A 27,849-nucleotide genomic window follows, 5' to 3' on the forward strand; every position below is an offset into this window, starting at 1 on the left:
TGGCCAAGTATGGCCCGTCACCTCAGTACAGATCTGCTTTCCAGTGATGTTGATTACCCCTCCGGGGTAACCTTTTGCACCCAATTAAGAGAATGGGCTAAGGACAAACTTGCAGATCAGGCTGCTGGCCTTACTGATGTTGTTCAAGAAAAAGGAGAATCAGTGGAAAAGTTTCATGCAAGACTGTATCAAATGTTCACAGATTTGGGGTTTGATCTTACTGACAAAATTCATTCACAAATGCTGTCAGGTGCGTTTGTCCAAGGCGTTAAAGACTCTATACGCAAGGGAATTATTGCTGCACGCCCTGAATATAAGGTTGTTCCCCTGGATACCCTGCTTTTAGTTGCTAGGGGCCTAGAATCTGCCCAGACCCCCAAAAGGCCAAGCTCTGCTCCTCTTATGGTATCACGCAGTATCCCTGTTCCCAGGGGCACCAGACCAGAGGATAGCTTCTGCTTTAATTGCAAAGCTAAAGGTCATTTTAAAAGTGATTGCCCGGAACCCAAAAGAGAGATAAGAAAGCCATCCAGACCTGCCCCGGTCACTAAGACCGAAAAAGGGGTCCCAATAGTTGAGGAACCCGATGAATAGGAAACTGGCAAGCCTGTGTCTGTAACCCCTGTAATGGCAGTGTCTACAGGGGATAAGGGGGGGCCACTTGCCACAGTGACTTTGCCCATTGAAGGCCACCCCACCACATTTCTAGTTGACACAGGTGCAGCCCGTAGTGTTCTACGAGAACAAGACTTGCCAGACCCATCTTTTCTGTCAAATATTGATGTCTCTTGTGTTGGAGTGGATGGCCAACCGAGACATAGCCCTCTAACAACTCCACTACGAGTTGGTTCTAGCCTGCTCGCTCGCTTTGTAGTATCCTCCACATGCCCAATTAACCTGTTAGGTGCTGATGTTCTCTCACGCCTGCAAGCATCCATCACCTTTACCCCGGATGGGCAGGTAGAAATGTTTACACCTCTGTCTGTATCAGACACTTCAGCCCTATGCTCTTTGCCTCTGATGCTGCATTTAGAAAAGCCCCGTGAGGAGACAGCAGAATTAAGGTCCAATTTCCCAGAGGAATTAAAAACACAGGTGCCCGCAAAGTTATGGTCCTCAGGCCCAGAGGACATAGGTCACCTAAATGTTCCCCCTGTGGTGGTAAAGCTTATTTCAGGAGCTAAATTACCAAGAAAACCACAATATCCATTAAAACCAGCACAGTCTGCTGCAATTTCTGTCCACATTAAGGCACTCTTGGAGAAGGGTGCCCTTGTCAAATGTAAATCTGAATGCAACACCCCGTTATTTCCTGTGAAAAAGAAAACTCCGAAGGGTGAGCCAGAGAAGTACAGGATGGTTCAGGATCTCCGTGCTGTTAATGAAGCTACAGTCCTGGACACCCCTCTTGTACCAAATCCTCATACTCTGCTCTCTGGAGTCCCACCATCTGCAAAATTCTTCACAGTTATTGACCTAGCAAATGCTTTTTTCAGTGTCCCACTGGACCCATCCTGCCAATATCTGTTTGCTTTCACTCATGAGATGCAACAGTATACCTGGACTGTCATGCCCCAAGGGGCACAAAATTCACCAAGTCAATTTGCAAAGGCCATGGCCACCATCCTTGACCCATGGCAAGCCGAGCACCCAGAAGTTGTTCTGCTTCAGTATGTGGATGATTTGCTGCTCTGTGGAGATGACATACCCACTACCGAAGAGTGCTCAATTAGTCTGCTTTGTTATTTTGCAGAACAAGGATGCAAAGCTTCGCTCATCAAGCTACAGTTCTGCCAACCTTCAGTAATTTTCCTTGGACACTGCCTATCTCAAGGTACCAGACATCTTACTCGGGACCGGGTAAGAGCTGTGCTGGATATTCCGCCTCCAAGGACTTCTAAGTCTCTTCATGCCTTCCTAGGCCTCATTTCCTACTGCAGAGCATGGATCCCAGAAGCCTCTCTGCTCATGCAACCTCTCTATGACGCACTTAAGTCTGACCCTTTCTGTTTAACTAAAGAAGCTATGGACAATTTTAATGCTCTCAAACGAGCCATTGCTTCTGCTCCTGCCTTGGGCCTCCCTGACTACTCCAAAACTTTCAAATTGTTTGTCTCTGAAAGACAAGGCCACGCAACAGGAGTGCTCACCCAAACTAATGACTTAAGAGGCCGCCAGAGGCCTATTGGATATTTCTCATGTCAACTGGACATTGTGGCCAGAGGGACTCCTTCCTGTCTCAGGGCTGTTTTTGCTGCGAGAGAACTCATAGAGAAGACCTCAGACCTGGTCCTTGGCCACCCTCTGGTTGTTTTGGCCCCTCATGACATCTCTGCCATCATCAACCAAGTCCAGCTCAAGCACGTGTCTCCAGCCAGACACCTGCGCTTACAGTGTCATCTTCTTTTGCCTGACAACATTTCCATCCAAAGATGTCAGGTGCTTAATCCGTCCACTCTTCTTCCACTCCCTGAGGGGGGTATCTACTATGGATTTATCACGGATGAAACCTACATTCACCTGCTCTGTGGATGTATCAAGAAAGTCATGCATCCACATTTGACATTTTATGAAGGTGAAAAACCTCTCTGTGAAGGCCCAGATCACGCCTTCTGCACCACGTGGTACAAACCAAACATTACCCCTGAACCTTGCTATGAAGATGAGCTTTACCACCGGACCGATGTAAAGCTTACTGCACAAGACTTCTATTGTGACTCTGACGGCAATAGTATGGTCTTGATCCAGCTACCTCAACAACTTAACTACCTTTACCGTCATTGGGATACTGCTATCCCACATATTCCTGTTACCAAGTTGAAGACAAGGTCATGGAATGATCTTGGGCCCATGGCAAAACTATGGGCCACCATGAATGAAGAACAGCTACAGGAAAATGGTATTGTCAAATACCCAACAACTGACCTTCTAGAAGCATGGCCACGCCATTTCCTGGAAAAGGAATTTCAAGATCTGGTCATAAAGAATGATTATGACCCAGAAACACCTCATGACTGTTTTGAACAGATGAAAATGGAAACAGTGCACTTACCAACTGTGCATGAGAACCCATTACCAGATCCGGATTTTACCCTGTTTGTGGACGGATCGAGATATGCCGATGAAGGAGGAACATATCATACAGGATATGCCGTAACCACAACAGATGAAGTTATTAAATCATCATCCTTACCACCAGCAATGTCTGCACAAGAAGCTGAATTACAGGCTCTGACTTCAGCCTGCAAAATTTCCGAAGGAAAACGTGCCAACATCTATACAGATTCAAGATATGCTCTAGGCGTGGCACATGACTTCGGCCTAATTTGGAAGACTAGAGGATTTCTTACCACCGCCGGTACACCAGTCAAACACAGCACTGCAATCAAGGAGCTAATGGATGCCCTCCTACTCCCCAAAGAAGTGGCCGTTTTGAAAGTAAAGGCCCATGGGAAATTGGATACAGATGAAGCAAAGGGCAACCATTTGGCTGATCAGGCTGCTAAGTTAGCGGCCAGGGATTTGCAGGAAGTGGATGAAGAAGTGTCCGGACAAGAAGAAGAAGTCCCTATTTTTGCCCTGCAAACTCTTCCTACTGATTTGCGAATTTTACAAGAACAGCAAGCTGCAGTCACTCCTGAAGAAGTCCAGAAATGGAAAAAGAAAGGAGCTGTCCAAAAGGACGGAATATATTACAACAACTTCAAATTTTGTCTTCCCAGAAATTTGTATCCAGCAGTTGTCCAATGGGCACATGGGCCTGCACACCTGTCAAAAGAATTGATGGCCGCCCTCATACAGAAGTATTATGAAGCACCTGGAATCACAACATTGATCAATAGCTTCTGCAAGGCCTGTGTCATTTGTGCAAAATGCAATCCAGGAAGACCAGTTAAAGTACCTGCGAAACACCTGGCAAAGCCCATGTACCCCTTCCAGCGGATTCAAATTGACCACATCCAAATGCCCAAGAGTGGGCCCCATGAATATGCACTAGTAATAGTGGACATGTTCTCAGGCTGGCCAGAAGCCTACCCAGTGGCCAATATCACTGCAAAAACAACCGCAAAGCGCCTACTTACAGATATTGTATGTAGATTCGGACTCCCAGAAGTTATTGAGAGTGATCAAGGCCCAGCCTTTACAGCAACTGTGACTAAAGAAATTTGGACTGCCCTAGGGGTGACTCTAGCCTTCCACACCCCTTACCACCCACAAAGTAGTGGTAAAGTGGAGCGCATGAATGGCACCCTAAAAACTAGAATGTTAAAAATGTCACAAGAAACAAAGATGCCCTGGCCAGAAAGCCTACCAATAGCTCTATTTAGTGTTAGGCACACACCTAGAGGGAAGCATTCACTGTCCCCATATGAGGTTCTATTTGGGACAGCACCCAGACTAGGTTGTTATTATCCGCAGCAGTTGCAACTCCAATCAGATGTTTTAGTAGACTATGTAACTGAACTTGCAAATGTCCTAAACAAAATACATGCCCAAGTTTTCTCTTCAATTCCAGATCCCGAATTGGATACAGGTTCCCATAACCTACTTCCCGGAGATTGGGTCCTGGTCAAGAAGTTTGTGCGGAAAAATACCCTGGAACCAAGATTTGACGGTCCATTCCAAGTCCTCCTGATTACCGCAACCTCCGTCAAATTGGCCGGTAGGCCAAATTGGATCCACGCTTCCCACTGCAAGAAATCTCCTGCCCCAGAGGAAGCGAATATCGCACAAACATGTATCTCTGGTACATCTTCTCCTTAATTAGCCTTATGAAGGCCCAGCAAGTAGCCATTACCAAAGACATTAGTGGGTACACCTTCTGGTATAATTCATCATGCACCCAGGTGGCTACTTATACCTTTGACTACTGTGATATTGTAGAATGCCCATTTCCCACACCACAAATCCAGAGCATCTATAGAGATATCCCTCATTCGAAAGACCCATATGTTTGTGTAGTTGACAAACAATGGGGGCACAATTGTGATCACTGGGGGGCGGCGGGATGGAATGCCGGGCCTGCCTGGGGTTACAAACCAAAAAGTGCCGTATCTAAAGTAGATGATCATGGTAGATCCCTTCTCCAGAGGATGACTTTGAGAAAGCCCGGGGGGAGTACACCAATGAAATTAATTCTTAATATTGAGCATCCAAGCCCAACAGATGCAGACCAGTATGTGATGGGGATGTATTGGAAAAAGGGTTCCTATAAAAAGTTAGGGAATTTCTACCTTAAAGATATGTGCAACTCTTCTGAGTGGCAAGGGGCCACCCATATGGTCCCTAACCCATTAAAACCTCATATCCAGACCTTTCAAGACATGATGGCCATTGCTAACCCCACTTTTGAAGATACCATGGCCGCTGAAACAGGTTTTAATGATGTAAACTTATGGTTAGAATGGATGAAATATAATGCTAATAAGCATAATAGAACTGCATGTTACGTGTGTGGCGGTGCCCGGCCTCACCTAGGTACCGTACCTTTAATCCTACCTGTAGATATAGAAGAATGTATTTTAAGCCTTTTTGCCTATCACTATAATTTTAACAGGTCCATATGTATTGCATGGACAAAGGAGTATCCTCTCCTAGCCAACGATGTCAAACCCCCTGATGGTATTACCGTATATAAAGGTAATTACACTTGCTATGCCATGTACGATGGTATTGGTAAATTTGTGGGTAACTTTTCCAAAGGTTATTGTGCTACATACAGAACTGTTCCTGTACGCTTGCTGCAACACCATACTAGGTCACTAGGAGACATTTACTGGTTGTGTGGGGATTTACAGCTGAGATCCAGAATGGACACAGAATGGTGGGGAGAGTGTACTTTGACTAAGGCCATCATGCCTATACATATTATTTCTGACACACACCTCAACACCCATGAGTTCAGCCACACTAAGGTTAAACGTGACGCCCCAGTGAAAGGAAGTTTTGATCCTCATGTATATATTGATGCCATTGGAGTGCCCAGGGGGGTGCCCAATGAGTTTAAAGCTAGGGATGAAGTTGCTGCAGGATTTGAATCAATTTTTACCATAGTTACCGCAAACAAGAATCTAAATTGGATAAATTACATTTATTATAATCAACAGCGTTTTGTCAATTACACCAGAGACGCCCTCCAGGGGTTGGCCGAACAGTTACAGGCCACATCCCAAATGACTTTTCAGAATAGGATGGCCCTAGATATGATCTTAGCCAAAAAAGGAGGGGTTTGTAAGATTTTGCCTGACACTATGACATGTTGTACCTACATCCCAGAAAACACAGGCCCTAATGGTAAAGTCACACTAGCTATAGAAAAATTAAATGACCTGTCTGAAGAGTTAAAAAGGAATTCTGGGATAAAAGATCCCTGGGAAAGATGGTTTGGTTGGATGACAGGATGGCAAAAGGCTTTAATGCAGATTGGTATGGCTATACTAATTTTTCTTTTTATTTTTGCTCTTCTCTTTTGTTGTGTCCTCCCATGTCTGAGAAAATCCCTCATGAAGACTGTTGACCAAGCGGCACCCGCTTTTACCCATCTCGAAGTTGATGACCAAGAATTTCAAGACATCAACTCACCCTGTCTGCCGCTGCAACTTATCCCCTTTGTTGATAAAGTGCAGGAATTCTAGGAAGGGACTAGATTAGGGACAGCATCTGTCAGTGAATGGTAAAGGCCCCATGTGGAGAAGTGGTGGGTTAGCTGCCATGGGATACCCTTGGGTGTGAAGCGTTCGAGAGCCATACTGACGGATGGTTAGCCTATTAGGGTCAGATCTAGGGACAGCCTTGCACTTTGCATTAACATCTAGCTAGCGGCCACGGGGTTTCTGTGCCTTTGGGTTAACACGTCTTCTGATACTAACATAATAAAGTTTTATCTCTTAGAATCTAACATTTCATAGGGGGGACTGATGTGGAATTATTAAAAAATCTTTATTGTACTTGTATTGAATTATTGTACTAACTCCATTTTAACTTTATACTGTGACTTCGTCCTCCATTTTGTCCTCCTAACCTGACTTCTTCAATCCCCCATTTTGTCCTCATGACTTAACTTGTTCATTTTAAAACTACATTACGTGACTGAACTTCTCAACCCAATTAATACAGTAGACAAAGACTGTGTTTCCTTCAAGGACAAGTACCAGGAGGTGCTGGCTACTCCTTAAGACTTGCTGGCTACTCCTTAGAGCTTGTAAGATAGTACAGTTTGAAGGCCACAGAACACAGTAGTAATGAAATGTTCTATTCATAAGAGACCTTGCACCTGGACATAAAGCCTGATATCATTGACCGTGTAAAATGACGCTTAGGACCCCCTTGTCCCCCACCCGTGTCCAGAATAATCCCACCTCTGATGGGTGGGCACGGGACTAACCTCTTAATTTTACTAACCAATAGGTAAGACACTAACTCCGTCACTTAACAATTAATCCAATTGATGATGTTTATTTGCTGATATTCTAATAATCAATGATGACGCAAAATGCCTCTTAAAAGGGCCTGCGCGCCCGCTTTTACTTCACTTGCCAATAAACTTTCTCGAAGTTATTTTAACCTGAACCTCGTGTGTCAGACTTAATTACTTCAGCGTATATACGCAATTTAATTTATTGATTTGGACAGGAACAGATAGACTTTGAACATTTTGGTTTACTTTCAAAAAGTACCATAACAACATCATAATGCAAAAAAGAAATAAACAAAACCTTATGACACCTGAGGTTCCTAGTTGGTCTCCCATACAAGTACTAACCAGTCCCGAGTCTGGATGGCTTCTGAGATCTAATGAGATCAGGCATTTTCAGACTGGTATGGCCATAGGCGAAATTAAATGAATGCAATTTCACTGATGTTGGTAGAATATCAAACACTGGTTGCGACAAAAGACAAGACGCTTCTGGATAGGGAAAAAAGTGATCTGATTATGACATCATAATGCAAAAAAGAAATAAAGAAAAGCTTATGGCACCTGAGGTTCCTAGTTGGTCTCCCATACAAGTACTAACCAGTCCCGAGTCTGGATGGCTTCTGAGATCTGACGAGATCAGGCATTTTCAGACTGGTATGGCCATAGGCAAAATTAAAAGAATGCAATTTCACTGATGTTGGTAGAATATCAAACACTGGTTGTGACAAAAGACAAGACGCTTCTGGATAGGGAAAAAAGTGATCTGATTATGACATCATAATGCAAAAAAGAAATAAACAAAACCTTATGACACCTGAGGTTCCTAGTTGGTCTCCCATACAAGTACTAACCAGTCCCGAGTCTGGATGACTTCTGAGATCTGACGAGATCAGGCATTTTCAGACTGGTATGGCCATAGGCAAAATTAAATGAATGCAATTTCACTGATGTTGGTAGAATATCAAACACTGGTTGCGACAAAAGACAAGACGCTTCTGGATAGGGAAAAAAGTGATCTGATTATGACATCATAATGCAAAAAAGAAATAAAGAAAAGCTTATGGCACCTGAGGTTCCTAGTTGGTCTCCCATACAAGTACTAACCAGTCCTGAGTCTGGATGGCTTCTGAGATCTGACGAGATCAGGCATTTTCAGACTGGTATGGCCATGGACAAAATTAATTGAATGCAATTTCACTGATGTTGGTAGAATATCAAACACTGGTTGCGACAAAAGACAAGACGCTTCTGGATAGGGAAAAAAGTGATCTGATTATGACATCATAATGCAAAAAAGAAATAAAGAAAAGCTTATGGCACCTGAGGTTCCTAGTTGGTTTCCCATACATGTACTAACCAGGCCCGAGACTGAATGGCTTCTGAGATCTGACGAGATCAGGCATTTTCAGACTGGTATGGCCATAGGCAAAATTCATTGAATGCAATTTCACTGATGTTGGTAGAATATCAAACACTGGTTGTGACAAAAGACATGACGCTTCTGGATAGGGAAAAAAGTGATCTGATTATGACATCATAATGCAAAAAAGAAATAAACAAAACCTTATGGCACCTGAGGTTCCTAGTTGGTCTCCCATACAAGTACTAACCAGTCCCGAGTCTGGATGGCTTTTGAGATCTGACGAGATCAGGCATTTGCAGACTGGTATGGCCATAGGCAAACTTAATTGAATGCAATTTCACTGATGTTGGTAGAATATCAAACACTGATATCGACAAAAGACAAGACGCTTCTGGATAGGGAAAAAAGTGATCTGATTATAACATCATAATGCAAAAAAGAAATAAACAAAAGAATATTGTATCTGAGATTCCTAGTTGGTCTCCCATACCAGTACTAACCAGTCCCGAGTCTGGATGGCTTCTGAGATCTGACGATATCAGGCATTTTCAGACTGGTATGGCCATAGGCAAATTTAATTGAATGCAATTTCACTGATGTTGGTAGAATATCAAACACTGGTTGCGACAAAAGACAAGACGCTTCTGGATAGGGAAAAAAGTGATCTGATTATGACATCATAATGCAAAAAAATAATAAACAAAAGCTTATGGCACCTGAGGTTCCTAGTTGGTCTCCCATACAAGTACTAACCAGTCCTGAGTCTGGATGGCTTCTGAGATCTGACGAGATCAGGCATTTTCAGACTGGTATGGCCATGGGCAAAATTAATTGATTGCAATTTCACTGATGTTGGTAGAATATACAAACACTGGTTGCGACAAAAGACAAGACGCTTCTGGATAGGGAAAAAAGTGATCTGATTATGACATCATAATGCAAAAAAGAAATAAAGAAAAGCTTATGGCACCTGAGGTTCCTAGTTGATCTCCCATACAAGTACTAACCAGTCCCGAGTCTGGATGGCTTCTGAGATCTGACGAGATCAGGCATTTTCAGACTGGTATGGCCATAGGCAAAATTAAATGAATGCAATTTCACTGATGTTGGTAGAATATCAAACACTGGTTGCGACAAAAGACAAGACGCTTCTGGATAGGGAAAAAAGTGATCTGATTATGACATCATAATGCAAAAAAGAAATAAAGAAAACCTTATGGCACCTGAGGTTCCTAGTTGGTCTCCCATACAAGTACTAACCAGACCCGAGTCTGTATGGCTTCTGAGATCTGACGAGATCAGGCATTTTCCGACTGGTATGGCCATAGGCAAAATTAATTGAATGCAATTTCACTGATGTTGGTAGAATATACAAACACTGGTTGCGACAAAAGACAAGACACTTCTGGATAGGGAAAAAATGATCTGATTATGACATCATAATGCAAAAAAGAAATAAACAAAAGCTTATGGCAGGTGAGGTTCCTAGTTGGTCTCCCATACAAGTCCTAACCAGGCACGAGTCTGAATGGCTTCTGAGATCTGACGAGATCAGGCATTTTCAGACTGGTATGGCCATAGGCAAAATTAATCGAATGCAATTTCACTGATGTTGGTAAAATATCAAACACTGGTTGCGACAAAAGACAAGAAGCTTCTGGATAGGGAAAAAGTGATCTGATTATGACATCATAATGCAAAAAAGAAATAAACAAAAGCTTATGGCACCTGAGGTTCCTAGTTGGTCTCCCATACAAGTACTAACCAGGCCCGAGTCTGGATGGTTACTGAGATCTGACGAGATCAGTCATTTTCAGACTGGTATGGCCATAGGCAAAATTAATTGAATGCAAATTCACTGATGTTGGTAGAATATCAAACACTGGTTGCGACAAAAGACAAGAAGCTTCTGGATAGGGAAAAAGTGATCTGATTATGACATCATAATGCAAAAAAGAAATAAAGAAAAGCTTAAGGCACCTGAGGTTCCTAGTTGGTCTCCCATACAAGTACTAACCAGGCCCAAGTCTGCATGGCTTCTGAGATCTGACGAGATCAGGCATTTTCAGACTGGTATGGCAATAGGCAAAATTAATTGAATGCAATTTCACTGATGTTGGTAGAATATCAAACACTGGTTGCGACAACAGACAAGACACTTCTGGATAGGGAAAAAAGTGATCTGATTATGACATCATAATGCAAAAAAGAAATAAAGAAAAGCTTATGGCACCTGAGGTTCCGAGTTGGTCTCCCATACAAGTACTAACCAGTCCCGAGTCTGGATGGCTTTTGAGATCTGACGAGATCAGGCATTTTCAGACTGGTATGGCCATAGCCAAACTTAATTGAATGCAATTTCACTGATGTTGGTAGAATATCAAACACTGATATCGACAAAAGACAAGACGCTTCTGGATAGGGAAAAAAGTGATCTGATTATAACATCATAATGCAAAAAAGAAATAAACAAAAGAGTATTGTATCTGAGGTTCCTAGTTGGTCTCCCATACAAGTACTAACCAGTCCCGAGTCTGGATGGCTTCTGAGATCTGACGATATCAGGCATTTTCAGACTGGTATGTCCATAGGCAAATTTAATTGAATGCAATTTCACTGATGTTGGTAGAATATCAAACACTGGTTGCGACAAAAGACAAGACGCTTCTGGATAGGGAAAAAAGTGATCTGATTATGACATCATAATGCAAAAAAAAAATAAACAAAAGCTTATGGCACCTGAGGTTCCCAGTTGGTCTCCCATACAAGTACTAACCAGGCCTGAGTCTGGATGGCTTCTGAAATCTAACAAGACCAGGCATTTTCAGACTGGTATGGCCATAGTCATAACTAATTGAATGCAATTTCACTGATGTTGGTAGAATATCAAACACTGGTTGCGACAAAAGACAAGACGCTTCTGGATAGGGAAAAAAGTGATCTGATTATGACATCATAATGCAAAAAAGAAATAAAGAAAAGCTTATGGCACCAGAGGTTCCTAGTTGGTCTCCCATACAAGTACTAACCAGTCCCGAGTCTGGATGGCTTCTGAGATCTGACGAGATCAGGCATTTTCAGACTGGTATGGCCATAGGCAAAATTATTAGAATGCAATTTCACTGATGTTGGTAGAATATCAAACACTGGTTGTGACAAAAGACAAGACGCTTCTGGATAGAGAAAAAAGTGATCTGATTATGACATCATAATGCAAAAAAGAAATAAACAAAACCTTATGACACCTGAGGTTCCTAGTTGGTCTCCCATACAAGTACTAACCAGTCCCGAGTCTGGATGGCTTCTGAGATCTGACGAGATCAGGCATTTTCAGACTGGTATGGCCATAGGCAAAACTAAATGAATGCAATTTCACTGATGTTGGTAGAATATCAAACACTGGTTGCGACAAAAGACAAGACGCTTCTGGATAGGGAAAAAAGTGATCTGATTATGACATCATAATGCAAAAAAGAAATAAAGAAAAGCTTATGGCACCTGAGGTTCCTAGTTGGTCTCCCATACAAGTACTAACCAGTCCTGAGTCTGGATGGCTTCTGAGATCTGACGAGATCAGGCATTTTCAGACTGGTATGGCCATGGGCAAAATTAATTGAATGCAATTTCACTGATGTTGGTAGAATATCAAACACTGGTTGCGACAAAAGACAAGACGCTTCTGGATAGGGAAAAAAGTGATCTGATTATGACATCATAATGCAAAAAAGAAATAAAGAAAAGCTTATGGCACCTGAGGTTCCTAGTTGGTCTCCCATACATGTACTAACCAGGCCCGAGTCTGGATGGCTTCTGAGATCTGACGAGATCAGGCATTTTCAGACTGGTATGGCCATAGGCAAAATTCATTGAATGCAATTTCACTGATGTTGGTAGAATATCAAACACTGGTTGCGACAAAAGACAAGACGCTTCTGGATAGGGAAAAAAGTGATCTGATTATGACATCATAATGCAAAAAAGAAATAAAGAAAATCTTATGGCACCTGAGGTTCCTAGTTGGTCTCCCATACAAGTACTAACCAGTCCTGAGTCTGGATGGCTTCTGAGATCTGACGAGATCAGGCATTTTCAGACTGGTATGGCCATAGGCAAAATTAGTTGAATGCAATTTCACTGATGTTGGTAGAATATCAAACACTGGTTGCGACAAAAGACAAGACGCTTCTGGATAGGGAAAAAAGTGATCTGATTATGACATCATAATGCAAAAAAGAAATAAAGAAAAGCTTATGGCACCTGAGGTTCCTAGTTGGTCTCCCATACATGTACTAACCAGGCCCGAGTCTGGATGGCTTCTGAGATCTGACGAGATCAGGCATTTTCAGATTGGTATGGCCATAGGCAAAATTCATTGAATGCAATTTCACTGATGTTGGTAGAATATCAAACACTGGTTGCGACAAAAGACAAGACGCTTCTGGATAGGGAAAAAAGTGATCTGATTATGACATCATAATGCAAAAAAGAAATAAAGAAAATCTTATGGCACCTGAGGTTCCTAGTTGGTCTCCCATACAAGTACTAACCAGTCCTGAGTCTGGATGGCTTCTGAGATCTGACGAGATCAGGCATTTTCAGACTGGTATGGCCATAGACAAAGTTAAGTGAATGCAATTTCACTGATGTTGGTAGAATATCAAACACTGGTTGCGACAACAGACAAGACACTTCTGGATAGGGAAAAAGTGATCTGATTATGACATCATAATGCAAAAAAGAAATAAACAAAAGCTTATGGACCCTGAGGTTCCTAGTTGGTCTCCCATACAAGTACTAACCAGACCCGAGTCTGGATGGCTTCTGAGATCTGACGAGATCAGGCATTTTCCGACTTGTATGGCCATAGGCAAAATTAATTGAATGCAATTTCACTGATGTTGGTAGAATATACAAACACTGGTTGCGACAAAAGACAAGACACTTCTGGATAGGGAAAAAATGATCTGATTATGACATCATAATGCAAAAAAGAAATAAACAATAGCTTATGGCAGGTGAGGTTCCTAGTTGGTCTCCCATACAAGTCCTAACCAGGCACGAGTCTGAATGGCTTCTGAGATCTGACGAGATCAGGCATTTTCAGACTGGTATGGCCATAGGCAAAATTAATCGAATGCAATTTCACTGATGTTGGTAAAATATCAAACACTGGTTGCGACAAAAGACAAGACGCTTCTGGATAGGGAAAAAGTGATCTGATTATGACATCATAATGCAAAAAAGAAATAAACAAAAGCTTATGGCACCTGAGGTTCCTAGTTGGTCTCCCATACAAGTACTAACCAGGCCCGAGTCTGGATGGTTACTGAGATCTGACGAGATCAGGCATTTTCAGACTGGTATGGCCATAGGCAAAATTAATTGAATGCAAATTCACTGATGTTGGTAGAATATCAAACACTGGTTGCGACAAAAGACAAGAAGCTTCTGGATAGGGAAAAAGTGATCTGATTATGACATCATAATGCAAAAAAGAAATAAAGAAAAGCTTATGGCACTGAGGTTCCTAGTTGGTCTCCCATACCAGTACTAACCAGTCCCGAGTCTGGATGGCTTCTGAGATCTGACGATATCAGGCATTTTCAGACTGGTATGGCCATAGGCAAATTTAATTGAATGCAATTTCACTGATGTTGGTAGAATATCAAACACTGGTTGCGACAAAAGACAAGACGCTTCTGGATAGGGAAAAAAGTGATCTGATTATGAAATCATAATGCAAAAAAAAAATAAACAAAAGCTTATGGCACCTGAGGTTCCCAGTTGGTCTCCCATACAAGTACTAACCAGGCCCGAGTCTGGATGGCTCCTGAAATCTAACGAGATCAGGCATTTTCAGACTGGTATGGCCATAGTCATAACTAATTGAATGCAATTTCACTGATGTTGGTAGAATATCAAACACTGGTTGCGACAAAAGACAAGACGCTTCTGGATAGGGAAAAAAGTGATCTGATTATGACATCATAATGCAAAAAAGAAATAAAGAAAAGCTTATGGCACCTGAGGTTCCTAGTTGGTCTGCCATACAAGTACAAACCAGTCCCGAGTCTGGATGGCTTCTGAGATCTGACGAGATCAGGCATTTTCAGACTGGTATGGCCATAGACAAAATTAAATGAATGCAATTTCACTGATGTTGGTAGAATATCAAACACTGGTTGCGACAAAAGACAAGACGCTTCTGGATAGGGAAAAAAGTGATCTGATTATGACATCATAATGCAAAAAAGAAATAAAGAAAAGAGTATTGTATCTGAGGTTCCAAGTTGGTCTCCCATACCAGTACTAACCAGTCCCGAGTCTGGATGGCTTCTGAGATCTGACAATATCAGGCATTTTCAGACTGGTATGGCCATAGGCAAACTTAATTGAATGCAATTTCACTGATGTTGGTAGAATATCAAACACTGGTTGCGACAAAAGACAAGACGCTTCTGGATAGGGAAAAAAGTGATCTGATTATGACATCATAATGCAAAAAAAAAATAAACAAAAGCTTATGGCACCTGAGGTTCCCAGTTGGTCTCCCATACAAGTACTAACCAGGCCTGAGTCTGGATGGCTTCTGAAATCTAACGAGATCAGGCATTTTCAGACTGGTATGGCCATAGTCATAACTAATTGAATGCAATTTCACTGATGTTGGTAGAATATCAAACACTGGTTGCGACAAAAGACAAGACGCTTCTGGATAGGGAAAAAAGTGATCTGATTATGACATCATAATGCAAAAAAGAAATAAACAAAAGCTTATGGCACCTGAGGTTCCCAGTTGGTCTCCCATACAAGTACTAACCAGGCCCGAGTCTGGATGGCTCCTGAAATCTAACGAGATCAGGCATTTTCAGACTGGTATGGCCATAGTCATAACTAATTGAATGCAATTTCACTGATGTTGGTAGAATATCAAACACTGGTTGCGACAAAAGACAAGACGCTTCTGGATAGGGAAAAAAGTGATCTGATTATGACATCATAATGCAAAAAAGAAATAAAGAAAAGCTTATGGCACCTGAGGTTCCTAGTTGGTCTCCCATACAAGTACAAACCAGTCCCGAGTCTGGATGGCTTCTGAGATCTGACGAGATCAGGCATTTTCAGACTGGTATGGCCATAGGCAAAATTAATTGAATGCAATTTAGATGATGTTGGTAGAATATCAAACACTGGTTGTGACAAAAGACAAGACGCTTCTGGATAGGGAAAAAAGTGATCTGATTATGACATCATAATGCAAAAAAGAAATAAACAAAACCTTATGGCACCTGAGGTTCCTAGTTGGTCTCCCATACAAGTACTAACCAGTCCCGAGTCTGGATGGCTTCTGAGATCTGACGAGATCAGGCATTTTCAGACTGGTATGGCCATAGGCAAAATTAATTGAATGCAATTTCACTGATGTTGGTAGAATATCAAACACTGGTTGCGACAAAAGACAAGACGCTTCTGGATAGGGAAAAAAGTGATCTGATTATGACATCATAATGCAAAAAAGAAATAAACAAAACCTTATGGCACCTGAGGTTCCTAGTTGGTCTCCCATACAAGTACTAACCAGTCCCGAGTCTGGATGGCTTCTGAGATCTGACGAGATCAGGCATTTTCAGACTGGTATGGCCATAGGCAAAATTAATTGAATGCAATTTCACTGATGTTGGTAGAATATCAAACACTGGTTGCGACAAAAGACAAGAAGCTTCTGGATAGGGAAAAAGTGATCTGATTATGACATCATAATGCAAAAAAGAAATAAAGAAAAGCTTATGGCACTGAGGTTCCTAGTTGGTCTCCCATACCAGTACTAACCAGTCCCGAGTCTGGATGGCTTCTGAGATCTGACGATATCAGGCATTTTCAGACTGGTATGGCCATAGGCAAATTTAATTGAATGCAATTTCACTGATGTTGGTAGAATATCAAACACTGGTTGCGACAAAAGACAAGACGCTTCTGGATAGGGAAAAAAGTGATCTGATTATGAAATCATAATGCAAAAAAAAAATAAACAAATGCTTATGGCACCTGAGGTTCCCAGTTGGTCTCCCATACAAGTACTAACCAGGCCCGAGTCTGGATGGCTCCTGAAATCTAACGAGATCAGGCATTTTCAGACTGGTATGGCCATAGTCATAACTAATTGAATGCAATTTCACTGATGTTGGTAGAATATCAAACACTGGTTGCGACAAAAGACAAGACGCTTCTGGATAGGGAAAAAAGTGATCTGATTATGACATCATAATGCAAAAAAGAAATAAAGAAAAGCTTATGGCACCTGAGGTTCCTAGTTGGTCTGCCATACAAGTACAAACCAGTCCCCAGTCTGGATGGCTTCTGAGATCTGACGAGATCAGGCATTTTCAGACTGGTATGGCCATAGACAAAATTAAATGAATGCAATTTCACTGATGTTGGTAGAATATCAAACACTGGTTGCGACAAAAGACAAGACGCTTCTGGATAGGGAAAAAAGTGATCTGATTATGACATCATAATGCAAAAAAGAAATAAAGAAAAGAGTATTGTATCTGAGGTTCCAAGTTGGTCTCCCATACCAGTACTAACCAGTCCCGAGTCTGGATGGCTTCTGAGATCTGACGATATCAGGCATTTTCAGACTGGTATGGCCATAGGCAAACTTAATTGAATGCAATTTCACTGATGTTGGTAGAATATCAAACACTGGTTGCGACAAAAGACAAGACGCTTCTGGATAGGGAAAAAAGTGATCTGATTATGACATCATAATGCAAAAAAAAAATAAACAAAAGCTTATGGCACCTGAGGTTCCCAGTTGGTCTCCCATACAAGTACTAACCAGGCCTGAGTCTGGATGGCTTCTGAAATCTAACGAGATCAGGAATTTTCAGACTGGTATGGCCATAGTCATAACTAATTGAATGCAATTTCACTGATGTTGGTAGAATATCAAACACTGGTTGCGACAAAAGACAAGACGCTTCTGGATAGGGAAAAAAGTGATCTGATTATGACATCATAATGCAAAAAAGAAATAAACAAAAGCTTATGGCACCTGAGGTTCCCAGTTGGTCTCCCATACAAGTACTAACCAGGCCCGAGTCTGGATGGCTCCTGAAATCTAACGAGATCAGGCATTTTCAGACTGGTATGGCCATAGTCATAACTAATTGAATGCAATTTCACTGATGTTGGTAGAATATCAAACACTGGTTGCGACAAAAGACAAGACGCTTCTGGATAGGGAAAAAAGTGATCTGATTATGACATCATAATGCAAAAAAGAAATAAAGAAAAGCTTATGGCACCTGAGGTTCCTAGTTGGTCTCCCATACAAGTACAAACCAGTCCCGAGTCTGGATGGCTTCTGAGATCTGACGAGATCAGGCATTTTCAGACTGGTATGGCCATAGGCAAAATTAATTGAATGCAATTTCACTGATGTTGGTAGAATATCAAACACTGGTTGTGACAAAAGACAAGACGCTTCTGGATAGGGAAAAAAGTGATCTGATTATGACATCATAATGCAAAAAAGAAATAAACAAAACCTTATGGCACCTGAGGTTCCTAGTTGGTCTCCCATACAAGTACTAACCAGTCCCGAGTCTGGATGGCTTCTGAGATCTGACGAGATCAGGCATTTTCAGACTGGTATGGCCATAGACAAAATTAGATGAATGCAATTTCACTGATGTTGGTAGAATATCAAACACTGGTTGCGACAAAAGACAAGACGCTTCTGGATAGGGAAAAAAGTGATCTGATTATGACATCATAATGCAAAAAAGAAATAAAGAAAAGAGTATTGTATCTGAGGTTCCAAGTTGGTCTCCCATACCAGTACTAACCAGTCCCGAGTCTGGATGGCTTCTGAGATCTGACGATATCAGGCATTTTCAGACTGGTATGGGCATAGGCAAACTTAATTGAATGCAATTTCACTGATGTTGGTAGAATATCAAACACTGGTTGCGACAAAAGGCAAGACGCTTCTGGATAGGGAAAAAAGTGATCTGATTATGACATCATAATGCAAAAAAAAAATAAACAAAAGCTTATGGCACCTGAGGTTCCCAGTTGGTCTCCCATACAAGTACTAACCAGGCCTGAGTCTGGATGGCTTCTGAAATCTAACGAGATCAGGCATTTTCAGACTGGTATGGCCATAGTCATAACTAATTGAATGCAATTTCACTGATGTTGGTAGAATATCAAACACTGGTTGCGACAAAAGACAAGACGCTTCTGGATAGGGAAAAAAGTGATCTGATTATGACATCATAATGCAAAAAAGAAATAAAGAAAAGCTTATGGCACCTGAGGTTCCTAGTTGGTCTCCCATACAAGTACTAACCAGTCCTGAGTCTGGATGGCTTCTGAGATCTGACGAGATCAGGCATTTTCAGACTGGTATGGCCATAGCCAAAATTAATAGAATGCAATTTCACTGATGTTGGTAGAATATCAAACACTGGTTGTGACAAAAGACAAGACGCTTCTGGATAGGGAAAAAAGTGATCTGATTATGACATCATAATGCAAAAAAGAAATAAACAAAACCTTATGACACCTGAGGTTCCTAGTTGGTCTCCCATACAAGTACTAACCAGTCCCGAGTCTGGATGGCTTCTGAGATCTGACGAGATCAGGCATTTTCAGACTGGTATGGCCATAGGCAAAATTAAATGAATGCAATTTCACTGATGTTGGTAGAATATCAAACACTGGTTGCGACAAAAGACAAGACGCTTCTGGATAGGGAAAAAAGTGATCTGATTATGACATCATAATGCAAAAAAGAAATAAAGAAAAGCTTATGACACCTGAGGTTCCTAGTTGGTCTCCCATACAAGTACTAACCAGTCCCGAGTCTGCATGGCTTCTGAGATCTGACGAGATCAGGCATTTTCAGACTGGTATGGCCATAGGCAAAATTAATAGAATGCAATTTCACTGATGTTGGTAGAATATCAAACACTGGTTGCGACAAAAGACAAGACACTTCTGGATAGGGAAAAAAGCAATCTGATTATGACATCATAATGCAAAAAAGAAATAAAGAAAAGCTTATGGCACCTGAGGTTCCTAGTTGGTCTCCCATACAAGTACTATCCAGGCCCGAGTCTGGATGGCTTCTGAGATTTGACGAGATCAGGCATTTTCAGACTGGTATGGCCATAGGCAAAACTAATTGAATGCAATTTCACTGATGTTGGTAGAATATCAAACACTGGTTGCGCAACAGACAAGACACTTCTGGATAGGGAAAAAAAGTGATGTGGTTATGACATCATAATGAAAAAAAGAAATAAACAAAAGCTTACGGCACCTGCGGTTCCTAGTTGGTCTCCCATACAAGTACTAACCAGGCCCGAGTCTGGATGGCTTCTGAGATTTGACAAGATCAGGCATTTTCATACTGGTATGGCCATAGGCAAAATTATTCAAATGCAATTTCACTGATGTTGGTAGAATATCAAACACTGGTTGCGACAAAAGACAAGACACTTCTGGATAGGGAAAAAAGCGATCTGATTATGACATCATAATGCAAAAAAGAAATAAACAAAAGCTTATGGCACCTGAGGTCCCTAGTTGGTCTACCATACAAGTACTAACCAGGCCCGACTCTGGATAGCTTCTGAGATCTGACGAGATCAGGCATTTTCAGACTGGTATGGCCATAGACAAAATTAATTGAATGCAATTTCACTGATGTTGGTAGAATATCAAACACTGGTTGCAACAAACGACAAGACACTTCTGGATAGGGAAAAAAGTGATCTTATTATGACATCATAATGCAAAAAAGAAATATACAAAAGCTTATGGCACCTGAGGTTCCTAGTTGGTCTCCCATTCAAGTACTAACCAGGCCCGAGTCTGGATGGCTTCTGAGATCTGACGAGATCAGGCATTTTCAGACTGGTATGGCCATAGACAAAATTATTTGAATGCAATTTCACTGATGTTGGTAGAATATCAAACACTGGTTGCGACAAAAGACAAGACACTTCTGGATAGGGAAAAAAGCGATCTGATTATGACATCATAATGCAAAAAAGAAATAAAGAAAAGCTTATGGCACCTGAGGTTCCTAGTTGGTCTCCCATACATGTACTAACCAGGCCCGAGTCTGGAAGGCTTCTGAGATCTGACGAGATCAGGCATTTTCAGACTGGTATGGCCATAGACAAAATTAATTGAATGCAATTTCACTGATGTTGGTAGAATATCAAACACTGGTTGCGACAAAAGACAAGACGGTTCTGGATAGGGAAAAAAGTGATCTGATTATGACATCATAATGCAAAAAAGAAATAAACAAAAGCTTATGGCACCTGAGGTTCCTAGTTGGTCTCCCATACAAGTACTAACCAGTCCCGAGTCTGGATGGCTTCTGAGATCTGACGAGATCAGGCATTTTCAGACTGGTATGGCCGTAGGCAAACTTAATTGAATGCAATTTCACTGATGTTGGTAGAATATCAAACACTGATATCGACAAAAGACAAGACGCTTCTGGATAGGGAAAAAAGTGATCTGATTATGACATCATAATGCAAAAAAAAAATAAACAAAAGCTTATGGCACCTGAGGTTCCCAGTTGGTCTCCCATACAAGTACTAACCAGGCCCGAGTCTTGATGGCTTCTGAAATCTAACGAGATCAGGCATTTTCAGACTGGTATGGCCATAGTCATAACTAATTGAATGCAATTTCACTGATGTTGGTAGAATATCAAACACTGGTTGCGACAAAAGACAAGACGCTTCTGGATAGGGAAAAAAGTGATCTGATTATGACATCATAATGCAAAAAAGAAATAAACAAAACCTTATGACACCTGAGGTTCCTAGTTGGTCTCCCATACAAGTACTAACCAGTCCCGAGTCTGGATGGCTTCTGAGATCTGACGAGATCAGGCATTTTCAGACTGGTATGGCCATAGGCAAAATTAAATGAATGCAATTTCACTGATGTTGGTAGAATATCAAACACTGGTTGCGACAAAAGACAAGACGCTTCTGGATAGGGAAAAAAGTGATGTGGTTATGACATCATAATGAAAAAAAGAAATAAACAAAAGCTTACGGCACCTGCGGTTCCTAGTTGGTCTCCCATACAAGTACTAACCAGGCCCGAGTCTGGATGGCTTCTGAGATTTGACAAGATCAGGCATTTTCATACTGGTATGGCCATAGGCAAAATTACTCAAATGCAATTTCACTGATGTTGGTAGAATATCAAACACTGGTTGCGACAAAAGACAAGACACTTCTGGATAGGGAAAAAAGCGATCTGATTATGACATCATAATGCAAAAAAGAAATAAACAAAAGCTTATGGCACCTGAGGTCCCTAGTTGGTCTACCATACAAGTACTAACCAGGCCCGACTCTGGATAGCTTCTGAGATCTGACGAGATCAGGCATTTTCAGACTGGTATGGCCATAGACAAAATTAATTGAATGCAATTTCACTGATGTTGGTAGAATATCAAACACTGGTTGCAACAAACGACAAGACACTTCTGGATAGGGAAAAAAGTGATCTTATTATGACATCATAATGCAAAAAAGAAATATACAAAAGCTTATGGCACCTGAGGTTCCTAGTTGGTCTCCCATTCAAGTACTAACCAGGCCCGAGTCTGGATGGCTTCTGAGATCTGACGAGATCAGGCATTTTCAGACTGGTATGGCCATAGACAAAATTATTTGAATGCAATTTCACTGATGTTGGTAGAATATCAAACACTGGTTGCGACAAAAGACAAGACACTTCTGGATAGGGAAAAAAGCGATCTGATTATGACATCATAATGCAAAAAAGAAATAAAGAAAAGCTTATGGCACCTGAGGTTCCTAGTTGGTCTCCCATACATGTACTAACCAGGCCCGAGTCTGGAAGGCTTCTGAGATCTGACGAGATCAGGCATTTTCAGACTGGTATGGCCATAGACAAAATTAATTGAATGCAATTTCACTGATGTTGGTAGAATATCAAACACTGGTTGCGACAAAAGACAAGACGGTTCTGGATAGGGAAAAAAGTGATCTGATTATGACATCATAATGCAAAAAAGAAATAAACAAAAGCTTATGGCACCTGAGGTTCCTAGTTGGTCTCCCATACAAGTACTAACCAGTCCCGAGTCTGGATGGCTTCTGAGATCTGACGAGATCAGGCATTTTCAGACTGGTATGGCCGTAGGCAAACTTAATTGAATGCAATTTCACTGATGTTGGTAGAATATCAAACACTGATATCGACAAAAGACAAGACGCTTCTGGATAGGGAAAAAAGTGATCTGATTATGACATCATAATGCAAAAAAAAAATAAACAAAAGCTTATGGCACCTGAGGTTCCCAGTTGGTCTCCCATACAAGTACTAACCAGGCCCGAGTCTTGATGGCTTCTGAAATCTAACGAGATCAGGCATTTTCAGACTGGTATGGCCATAGTCATAACTAATTGAATGCAATTTCACTGATGTTGGTAGAATATCAAACACTGGTTGCGACAAAAGACAAGACGCTTCTGGATAGGGAAAAAAGTGATCTGATTATGACATCATAATGCAAAAAAGAAATAAACAAAACCTTATGACACCTGAGGTTCCTAGTTGGTCTCCCATACAAGTACTAACCAGTCCCGAGTCTGGATGGCTTCTGAGATCTGACGAGATCAGGCATTTTCAGACTGGTATGGCCATAGGCAAAATTAAATGAATGCAATTTCACTGATGTTGGTAGAATATCAAACACTGGTTGCGACAAAAGACAAGACGCTTCTGGATAGGGAAAAAAGTGATCTGATTATGACATCATAATGCAAAAAAGAAATAAAGAAAAGCTTATGACACCTGAGGTTCCTAGTTGGTCTCCCATACAAGTACTAACCAGTCCCGAGTCTGCATGGCTTCTGAGATCTGACGAGATCAGGCATTTTCAGACTGGTATGGCCATAGGCAAAATTAATAGAATGCAATTTCACTGATGTTTGTAGAATATCAAACACTGGTTGCGACAAAAGACAAGACACTTCTGGATAGGGAAAAAAGTGATCTGATTATGACATCATAATGCAAAAAAGAAATAAAGAAAAGCTTATGGCACCTGAGGTTCCTAGTTGGTCTCCCATACAAGTACTATCCAGGCCCGAGTCTGGATGGCTTCTGAGATTTGACGAGATCAGGCATTTTCAGACTGGTATGGCCATAGGCAAAATTAATTGAATTCAATTTCACTGATGTTGGTAGAATATCAAACACTGGTTGCGCAACAGACAAGACACTTCTGGATAGGGAAAAAAGTGATGTGGTTATGACATCATAATGAAAAAAAGAAATAAACAAAAGCTTACGGCACCTGCGGTTCCTAGTTGGTCTCCCATACAAGTACTAACCAGGCCCGAGTCTGGATGGCTTCTGAGATTTGACAAGATCAGGCATTTTCATACTGGTATGGCCATAGGCAAAATTATTCAAATGCAATTTCACTGATGTTGGTAGAATATCAAACACTGGTTGCGACAAAAGACAAGACACTTCTGGATAGGGAAAAAAGCGATCTGGTTATGACATCATAATGCAAAAAAGAAATAAACAAAAGCTTATGGCACCTGAGGTCCCTAGTTGGTCTACCATACAAGTACTAACCAGGCCCGACTCTGGATAGCTTCTGAGATCTGACGAGATCAGGCATTTTCAGACTGGTATGGCCATAGACAAAATTAATTGAATGCAATTTCACTGATGTTGGTAGAATATCAAACACTGGTTGCAACAAACGACAAGACACTTCTGGATAGGGAAAAAAGTGATCTTATTATGACATCATAATGCAAAAAAGAAATATACAAAAGCTTATGGCACCTGAGGTTCCTAGTTGGTCTCCCATTCAAGTACTAACCAGGCCCGAGTCTGGATGGCTTCTGAGATCTGACGAGATCAGGCATTTTCAGACTGGTATGGCCATAGACAAAATTATTTGAATGCAATTTCACTGATGTTGGTAGAATATCAAACACTGGTTGCGACAAAAGACAAGACACTTCTGGATAGGGAAAAAAGCGATCTGATTATGACATCATAATGCAAAAAAGAAATAAAGAAAAGCTTATGGCACCTGAGGTTCCTAGTTGGTCTCCCATACATGTACTAACCAGGCCCGAGTCTGGAAGGCTTCTGAGATCTGACGAGATCAGGCATTTTCAGACTGGTATGGCCATAGACAAAATTAATTGAATGCAATTTCACTGATGTTGGTAGAATATCAAACACTGGTTGCGACAAAAGACAAGACGGTTCTGGATAGGGAAAAAAGTGATCTGATTATGACATCATAATGCAAAAAAGAAATAAACAAAAGCTTATGGCACCTGAGGTTCCTAGTTGGTCTCCCATACAAGTACTAACCAGTCCCGAGTCTGGATGGCTTCTGAGATCTGACGAGATCAGGCATTTTCAGACTGGTATGGCCGTAGGCAAACTTAATTGAATGCAATTTCACTGATGTTGGTAGAATATCAAACACTGATATCGACAAAAGACAAGACGCTTCTGGATAGGGAAAAAAGTGATCTGATTATGACATCATAATGCAAAAAAAAAATAAACAAAAGCTTATGGCACCTGAGGTTCCCAGTTGGTCTCCCATACAAGTACTAACCAGGCCCGAGTCTTGATGGCTTCTGAAATCTAACGAGATCAGGCATTTTCAGACTGGAATGGCCATAGTCATAACTAATTGAATGCAATTTCACTGATGTTGGTAGAATATCAAACACTGGTTGCGACAAAAGACAAGACGCTTCTGGATAGGGAAAAAAGTGATCTGATTATGACATCATAATGCAAAAAAGAAATAAAGAAAAGCTTATGGCACCTGAGGTTCCTAGTTGGTCTCCCATACAAGTACTAACCAGTCCCGAGTCTGGATAGCTTCTGAGATCGGACGAGTTCAGGCATTTTCAGACTGGTATGGCCATAAGCAAAATTGCTTGAATGCAATTTAGATGATGTTGGTAGAATATCAAACACTGGTTGTGACAAAAGACAAGACGCTTCTGGATAGGGAAAAAAGTGATCTGATTATGACATCATAATGCAAAAAAGAAATAAACAAAACCTTATGGCACCTGAGGTTCCTAGTTGGTCTCCCATACAAGTACTAACCAGTCCCGAGTCTGGATGGCTTCTGAGATCTGACGAGATCAGGCATTTTCAGACTGGTATGGCCATAGCCAAAATTAAATGAATGCAATTTCACTGATGTTGGTAGAATATCAAACACTGGTTGCGACAAAAGACAAGACACTTCTGGATAGGGAAAAAAGCGATCTGATTATGACATCATAATGCAAAAAAGAAATAAAGAAAAGCTTATGGCACCTGAGGTTCCTAGTTGGTCTCCCATACATGTACTAACCAGGCCCGAGTCTGGAAGGCTTCTGAGATCTGACGAGATCAGGCATTTTCAGACTGGTATGGCCATAAACAAAATTAATTGAATGCAATTTCACTGATGTTGGTAGAATATCAAACACTGGTTGCGACAAAAGACAAGACGGTTCTGGATAGGGAAAAAAGTGATCTGATTATGACATCATAATGCAAAAAAGAAATAAACAAAAGCTTATGGCACCTGAGGTTCCTAGTTGGTCTCCCATACAAGTACTAACCAGTCCCGAGTCTGGATGGCTTCTGAGATCTGACGAGATCAGGCATTTTCAGACTGGTATGGCCGTAGGCAAACTTAATTGAATGCAATTTCACTGATGTTGGTAGAATATCAAACACTGATATCGACAAAAGACAAGACGCTTCTGGATAGGGAAAAAAGTGATCTGATTATGACATCATAATGCAAAAAAAAAATAAACAAAAGCTTATGGCACCTGAGGTTCCCAGTTGGTCTCCCATACAAGTACTAACCAGGCCCGAGTCTTGATGGCTTCTGAAATCTAACGAGATCAGGCATTTTCAGACTGGAATGGCCATAGTCATAACTAATTGAATGCAATTTCACTGATGTTGGTAGAATATCAAACACTGGTTGCGACAAAAGACAAGACGCTTCTGGATAGGGAAAAAAGTGATCTGATTATGACATCATAATGCAAAAAAGAAATAAAGAAAAGCTTATGGCACCTGAGGTTCCTAGTTGGTCTCCCATACAAGTACTAACCAGTCCCGAGTCTGGATAGCTTCTGAGATCGGACGAGTTCAGGCATTTTCAGACTGGTATGGCCATAAGCAAAATTAAATGAATGCAATTTAGATGATGTTGGTAGAATATCAAACACTGGTTGTGACAAAAGACAAGACGCTTCTGGATAGGGAAAAAAGTGATCTGATTATGACATCATAATGCAAAAAAGAAATAAACAAAACCTTATGGCACCTGAGGTTCCTAGTTGGTCTCCCATACAAGTACTAACCAGTCCCGAGTCTGGATGGCTTCTGAGATCTGACGAGATCAGGCATTTTCAGACTGGTATGGCCATAGCCAAAATTAAATGAATGCAATTTCACTGATGTTGGTAGAATATCAAACACTGGTTGCGACAAAAGACAAGACGCTTCTGGATAGGGAAAAAAGTGATCTGATTATGACATCATAATGCAAAAAAGAAATAAATAAAAGCTTATGGCACCTGAGGTTCCTAGTTGGTCTCCCATACAAGTACTAACCAGTCCTGAGTCTGGATGGCTTCTGAGATCTGACGAGATCAGGCATTTTCAGACTGGTATGGCCATAGGCAAAATTAATAGAATGCAATTTCACTGATGTTGGTAGAATAACAAACACTGGTTGCGACAAAAGACAAGACACTTCTGGATAGGGAAAAAAGCGATCTTATTATGACATCATAATGCAAAAAAGAAATAAAGAAAAGCTTATGGCACCTGAGGTTCCTAGTAGGTCTCCCATACAAGTCCTAACCATGCCCGAGTCTGGATGGCTTCTGAGATTTGACGAAATCAGGCATTTTCAGACTGGTATGGCCACAGACAAAATTAATTGAATGCAATTTCACTGATGTTGGAAGAA

General features: G+C 41.2%; 69 pseudogenes; all 69 read right to left on the minus strand.

Moving 5' to 3' along the window:
* Nucleotides 1-7,713: 7,713 nt before the first annotated feature.
* On the minus strand, nucleotides 7,714-7,832 carry LOC134583614 (5S ribosomal RNA; annotated as a pseudogene).
* Nucleotides 7,833-7,966: 134 nt separating this feature from the next.
* On the minus strand, nucleotides 7,967-8,085 carry LOC134584345 (5S ribosomal RNA; annotated as a pseudogene).
* Nucleotides 8,086-8,219: 134 nt separating this feature from the next.
* LOC134584639 (5S ribosomal RNA) lies at nucleotides 8,220-8,338 on the minus strand (annotated as a pseudogene).
* Nucleotides 8,339-8,472: 134 nt separating this feature from the next.
* On the minus strand, nucleotides 8,473-8,591 carry LOC134583861 (5S ribosomal RNA; annotated as a pseudogene).
* Nucleotides 8,592-8,725: 134 nt separating this feature from the next.
* LOC134584413 (5S ribosomal RNA) lies at nucleotides 8,726-8,844 on the minus strand (annotated as a pseudogene).
* Nucleotides 8,845-8,978: 134 nt separating this feature from the next.
* Nucleotides 8,979-9,097, minus strand: LOC134583801 (5S ribosomal RNA; annotated as a pseudogene).
* Nucleotides 9,098-9,484: 387 nt separating this feature from the next.
* LOC134583778 (5S ribosomal RNA) lies at nucleotides 9,485-9,603 on the minus strand (annotated as a pseudogene).
* Nucleotides 9,604-9,738: 135 nt separating this feature from the next.
* On the minus strand, nucleotides 9,739-9,857 carry LOC134584535 (5S ribosomal RNA; annotated as a pseudogene).
* A 134-nt stretch (nucleotides 9,858-9,991) lies between these two features.
* LOC134584556 (5S ribosomal RNA) lies at nucleotides 9,992-10,110 on the minus strand (annotated as a pseudogene).
* A 386-nt stretch (nucleotides 10,111-10,496) lies between these two features.
* On the minus strand, nucleotides 10,497-10,615 carry LOC134584334 (5S ribosomal RNA; annotated as a pseudogene).
* Nucleotides 10,616-10,748: 133 nt separating this feature from the next.
* LOC134584235 (5S ribosomal RNA) lies at nucleotides 10,749-10,867 on the minus strand (annotated as a pseudogene).
* A 134-nt stretch (nucleotides 10,868-11,001) lies between these two features.
* On the minus strand, nucleotides 11,002-11,120 carry LOC134583731 (5S ribosomal RNA; annotated as a pseudogene).
* A 387-nt stretch (nucleotides 11,121-11,507) lies between these two features.
* On the minus strand, nucleotides 11,508-11,626 carry LOC134583897 (5S ribosomal RNA; annotated as a pseudogene).
* Nucleotides 11,627-11,760: 134 nt separating this feature from the next.
* LOC134584352 (5S ribosomal RNA) lies at nucleotides 11,761-11,879 on the minus strand (annotated as a pseudogene).
* A 134-nt stretch (nucleotides 11,880-12,013) lies between these two features.
* Nucleotides 12,014-12,132, minus strand: LOC134583625 (5S ribosomal RNA; annotated as a pseudogene).
* Nucleotides 12,133-12,266: 134 nt separating this feature from the next.
* LOC134583780 (5S ribosomal RNA) lies at nucleotides 12,267-12,385 on the minus strand (annotated as a pseudogene).
* Nucleotides 12,386-12,519: 134 nt separating this feature from the next.
* LOC134584237 (5S ribosomal RNA) lies at nucleotides 12,520-12,638 on the minus strand (annotated as a pseudogene).
* Nucleotides 12,639-12,772: 134 nt separating this feature from the next.
* Nucleotides 12,773-12,891, minus strand: LOC134583762 (5S ribosomal RNA; annotated as a pseudogene).
* Nucleotides 12,892-13,025: 134 nt separating this feature from the next.
* On the minus strand, nucleotides 13,026-13,144 carry LOC134584496 (5S ribosomal RNA; annotated as a pseudogene).
* A 134-nt stretch (nucleotides 13,145-13,278) lies between these two features.
* On the minus strand, nucleotides 13,279-13,397 carry LOC134583849 (5S ribosomal RNA; annotated as a pseudogene).
* Nucleotides 13,398-14,035: 638 nt separating this feature from the next.
* LOC134583919 (5S ribosomal RNA) lies at nucleotides 14,036-14,154 on the minus strand (annotated as a pseudogene).
* Nucleotides 14,155-14,539: 385 nt separating this feature from the next.
* On the minus strand, nucleotides 14,540-14,658 carry LOC134584443 (5S ribosomal RNA; annotated as a pseudogene).
* Nucleotides 14,659-14,792: 134 nt separating this feature from the next.
* Nucleotides 14,793-14,911, minus strand: LOC134583752 (5S ribosomal RNA; annotated as a pseudogene).
* Nucleotides 14,912-15,298: 387 nt separating this feature from the next.
* On the minus strand, nucleotides 15,299-15,417 carry LOC134584563 (5S ribosomal RNA; annotated as a pseudogene).
* A 134-nt stretch (nucleotides 15,418-15,551) lies between these two features.
* Nucleotides 15,552-15,670, minus strand: LOC134584444 (5S ribosomal RNA; annotated as a pseudogene).
* Nucleotides 15,671-15,804: 134 nt separating this feature from the next.
* LOC134584480 (5S ribosomal RNA) lies at nucleotides 15,805-15,923 on the minus strand (annotated as a pseudogene).
* A 134-nt stretch (nucleotides 15,924-16,057) lies between these two features.
* On the minus strand, nucleotides 16,058-16,176 carry LOC134584596 (5S ribosomal RNA; annotated as a pseudogene).
* A 134-nt stretch (nucleotides 16,177-16,310) lies between these two features.
* On the minus strand, nucleotides 16,311-16,429 carry LOC134584597 (5S ribosomal RNA; annotated as a pseudogene).
* A 385-nt stretch (nucleotides 16,430-16,814) lies between these two features.
* On the minus strand, nucleotides 16,815-16,933 carry LOC134584497 (5S ribosomal RNA; annotated as a pseudogene).
* Nucleotides 16,934-17,067: 134 nt separating this feature from the next.
* On the minus strand, nucleotides 17,068-17,186 carry LOC134583802 (5S ribosomal RNA; annotated as a pseudogene).
* Nucleotides 17,187-17,573: 387 nt separating this feature from the next.
* On the minus strand, nucleotides 17,574-17,692 carry LOC134584570 (5S ribosomal RNA; annotated as a pseudogene).
* Nucleotides 17,693-17,826: 134 nt separating this feature from the next.
* On the minus strand, nucleotides 17,827-17,945 carry LOC134584445 (5S ribosomal RNA; annotated as a pseudogene).
* Nucleotides 17,946-18,079: 134 nt separating this feature from the next.
* LOC134584481 (5S ribosomal RNA) lies at nucleotides 18,080-18,198 on the minus strand (annotated as a pseudogene).
* Nucleotides 18,199-18,332: 134 nt separating this feature from the next.
* Nucleotides 18,333-18,451, minus strand: LOC134583587 (5S ribosomal RNA; annotated as a pseudogene).
* Nucleotides 18,452-18,838: 387 nt separating this feature from the next.
* Nucleotides 18,839-18,957, minus strand: LOC134584565 (5S ribosomal RNA; annotated as a pseudogene).
* Nucleotides 18,958-19,091: 134 nt separating this feature from the next.
* On the minus strand, nucleotides 19,092-19,210 carry LOC134583765 (5S ribosomal RNA; annotated as a pseudogene).
* A 134-nt stretch (nucleotides 19,211-19,344) lies between these two features.
* On the minus strand, nucleotides 19,345-19,463 carry LOC134583626 (5S ribosomal RNA; annotated as a pseudogene).
* A 134-nt stretch (nucleotides 19,464-19,597) lies between these two features.
* On the minus strand, nucleotides 19,598-19,716 carry LOC134584287 (5S ribosomal RNA; annotated as a pseudogene).
* A 134-nt stretch (nucleotides 19,717-19,850) lies between these two features.
* On the minus strand, nucleotides 19,851-19,969 carry LOC134584322 (5S ribosomal RNA; annotated as a pseudogene).
* Nucleotides 19,970-20,103: 134 nt separating this feature from the next.
* LOC134583790 (5S ribosomal RNA) lies at nucleotides 20,104-20,222 on the minus strand (annotated as a pseudogene).
* A 134-nt stretch (nucleotides 20,223-20,356) lies between these two features.
* On the minus strand, nucleotides 20,357-20,475 carry LOC134583694 (5S ribosomal RNA; annotated as a pseudogene).
* A 134-nt stretch (nucleotides 20,476-20,609) lies between these two features.
* LOC134583619 (5S ribosomal RNA) lies at nucleotides 20,610-20,728 on the minus strand (annotated as a pseudogene).
* A 134-nt stretch (nucleotides 20,729-20,862) lies between these two features.
* Nucleotides 20,863-20,981, minus strand: LOC134584610 (5S ribosomal RNA; annotated as a pseudogene).
* A 134-nt stretch (nucleotides 20,982-21,115) lies between these two features.
* Nucleotides 21,116-21,234, minus strand: LOC134584452 (5S ribosomal RNA; annotated as a pseudogene).
* Nucleotides 21,235-21,368: 134 nt separating this feature from the next.
* Nucleotides 21,369-21,487, minus strand: LOC134584559 (5S ribosomal RNA; annotated as a pseudogene).
* A 134-nt stretch (nucleotides 21,488-21,621) lies between these two features.
* On the minus strand, nucleotides 21,622-21,740 carry LOC134583627 (5S ribosomal RNA; annotated as a pseudogene).
* A 134-nt stretch (nucleotides 21,741-21,874) lies between these two features.
* LOC134583792 (5S ribosomal RNA) lies at nucleotides 21,875-21,993 on the minus strand (annotated as a pseudogene).
* Nucleotides 21,994-22,127: 134 nt separating this feature from the next.
* On the minus strand, nucleotides 22,128-22,246 carry LOC134583695 (5S ribosomal RNA; annotated as a pseudogene).
* A 134-nt stretch (nucleotides 22,247-22,380) lies between these two features.
* LOC134583631 (5S ribosomal RNA) lies at nucleotides 22,381-22,499 on the minus strand (annotated as a pseudogene).
* A 134-nt stretch (nucleotides 22,500-22,633) lies between these two features.
* LOC134584611 (5S ribosomal RNA) lies at nucleotides 22,634-22,752 on the minus strand (annotated as a pseudogene).
* A 134-nt stretch (nucleotides 22,753-22,886) lies between these two features.
* Nucleotides 22,887-23,005, minus strand: LOC134584453 (5S ribosomal RNA; annotated as a pseudogene).
* Nucleotides 23,006-23,139: 134 nt separating this feature from the next.
* Nucleotides 23,140-23,258, minus strand: LOC134584561 (5S ribosomal RNA; annotated as a pseudogene).
* A 134-nt stretch (nucleotides 23,259-23,392) lies between these two features.
* Nucleotides 23,393-23,511, minus strand: LOC134583628 (5S ribosomal RNA; annotated as a pseudogene).
* Nucleotides 23,512-23,645: 134 nt separating this feature from the next.
* LOC134584288 (5S ribosomal RNA) lies at nucleotides 23,646-23,764 on the minus strand (annotated as a pseudogene).
* Nucleotides 23,765-23,898: 134 nt separating this feature from the next.
* Nucleotides 23,899-24,017, minus strand: LOC134584323 (5S ribosomal RNA; annotated as a pseudogene).
* A 133-nt stretch (nucleotides 24,018-24,150) lies between these two features.
* On the minus strand, nucleotides 24,151-24,269 carry LOC134583793 (5S ribosomal RNA; annotated as a pseudogene).
* Nucleotides 24,270-24,403: 134 nt separating this feature from the next.
* On the minus strand, nucleotides 24,404-24,522 carry LOC134583696 (5S ribosomal RNA; annotated as a pseudogene).
* A 134-nt stretch (nucleotides 24,523-24,656) lies between these two features.
* LOC134583644 (5S ribosomal RNA) lies at nucleotides 24,657-24,775 on the minus strand (annotated as a pseudogene).
* Nucleotides 24,776-24,909: 134 nt separating this feature from the next.
* Nucleotides 24,910-25,028, minus strand: LOC134584612 (5S ribosomal RNA; annotated as a pseudogene).
* A 134-nt stretch (nucleotides 25,029-25,162) lies between these two features.
* LOC134584455 (5S ribosomal RNA) lies at nucleotides 25,163-25,281 on the minus strand (annotated as a pseudogene).
* A 134-nt stretch (nucleotides 25,282-25,415) lies between these two features.
* Nucleotides 25,416-25,534, minus strand: LOC134583618 (5S ribosomal RNA; annotated as a pseudogene).
* Nucleotides 25,535-25,668: 134 nt separating this feature from the next.
* On the minus strand, nucleotides 25,669-25,787 carry LOC134583955 (5S ribosomal RNA; annotated as a pseudogene).
* A 134-nt stretch (nucleotides 25,788-25,921) lies between these two features.
* On the minus strand, nucleotides 25,922-26,040 carry LOC134583737 (5S ribosomal RNA; annotated as a pseudogene).
* Nucleotides 26,041-26,174: 134 nt separating this feature from the next.
* On the minus strand, nucleotides 26,175-26,293 carry LOC134584384 (5S ribosomal RNA; annotated as a pseudogene).
* Nucleotides 26,294-26,427: 134 nt separating this feature from the next.
* Nucleotides 26,428-26,546, minus strand: LOC134584456 (5S ribosomal RNA; annotated as a pseudogene).
* Nucleotides 26,547-26,680: 134 nt separating this feature from the next.
* LOC134583620 (5S ribosomal RNA) lies at nucleotides 26,681-26,799 on the minus strand (annotated as a pseudogene).
* Nucleotides 26,800-26,933: 134 nt separating this feature from the next.
* On the minus strand, nucleotides 26,934-27,052 carry LOC134583956 (5S ribosomal RNA; annotated as a pseudogene).
* A 134-nt stretch (nucleotides 27,053-27,186) lies between these two features.
* On the minus strand, nucleotides 27,187-27,305 carry LOC134583738 (5S ribosomal RNA; annotated as a pseudogene).
* Nucleotides 27,306-27,439: 134 nt separating this feature from the next.
* LOC134584616 (5S ribosomal RNA) lies at nucleotides 27,440-27,558 on the minus strand (annotated as a pseudogene).
* Between the last annotated feature and the right edge of the window lie 291 nt (nucleotides 27,559-27,849).

The sequence above is a fragment of the Pelobates fuscus genome, chromosome 13, assembly GCF_036172605.1.
Source record: "Pelobates fuscus isolate aPelFus1 chromosome 13, aPelFus1.pri, whole genome shotgun sequence".
Classification (NCBI taxonomy): domain Eukaryota; kingdom Metazoa; phylum Chordata; class Amphibia; order Anura; family Pelobatidae; genus Pelobates; species Pelobates fuscus.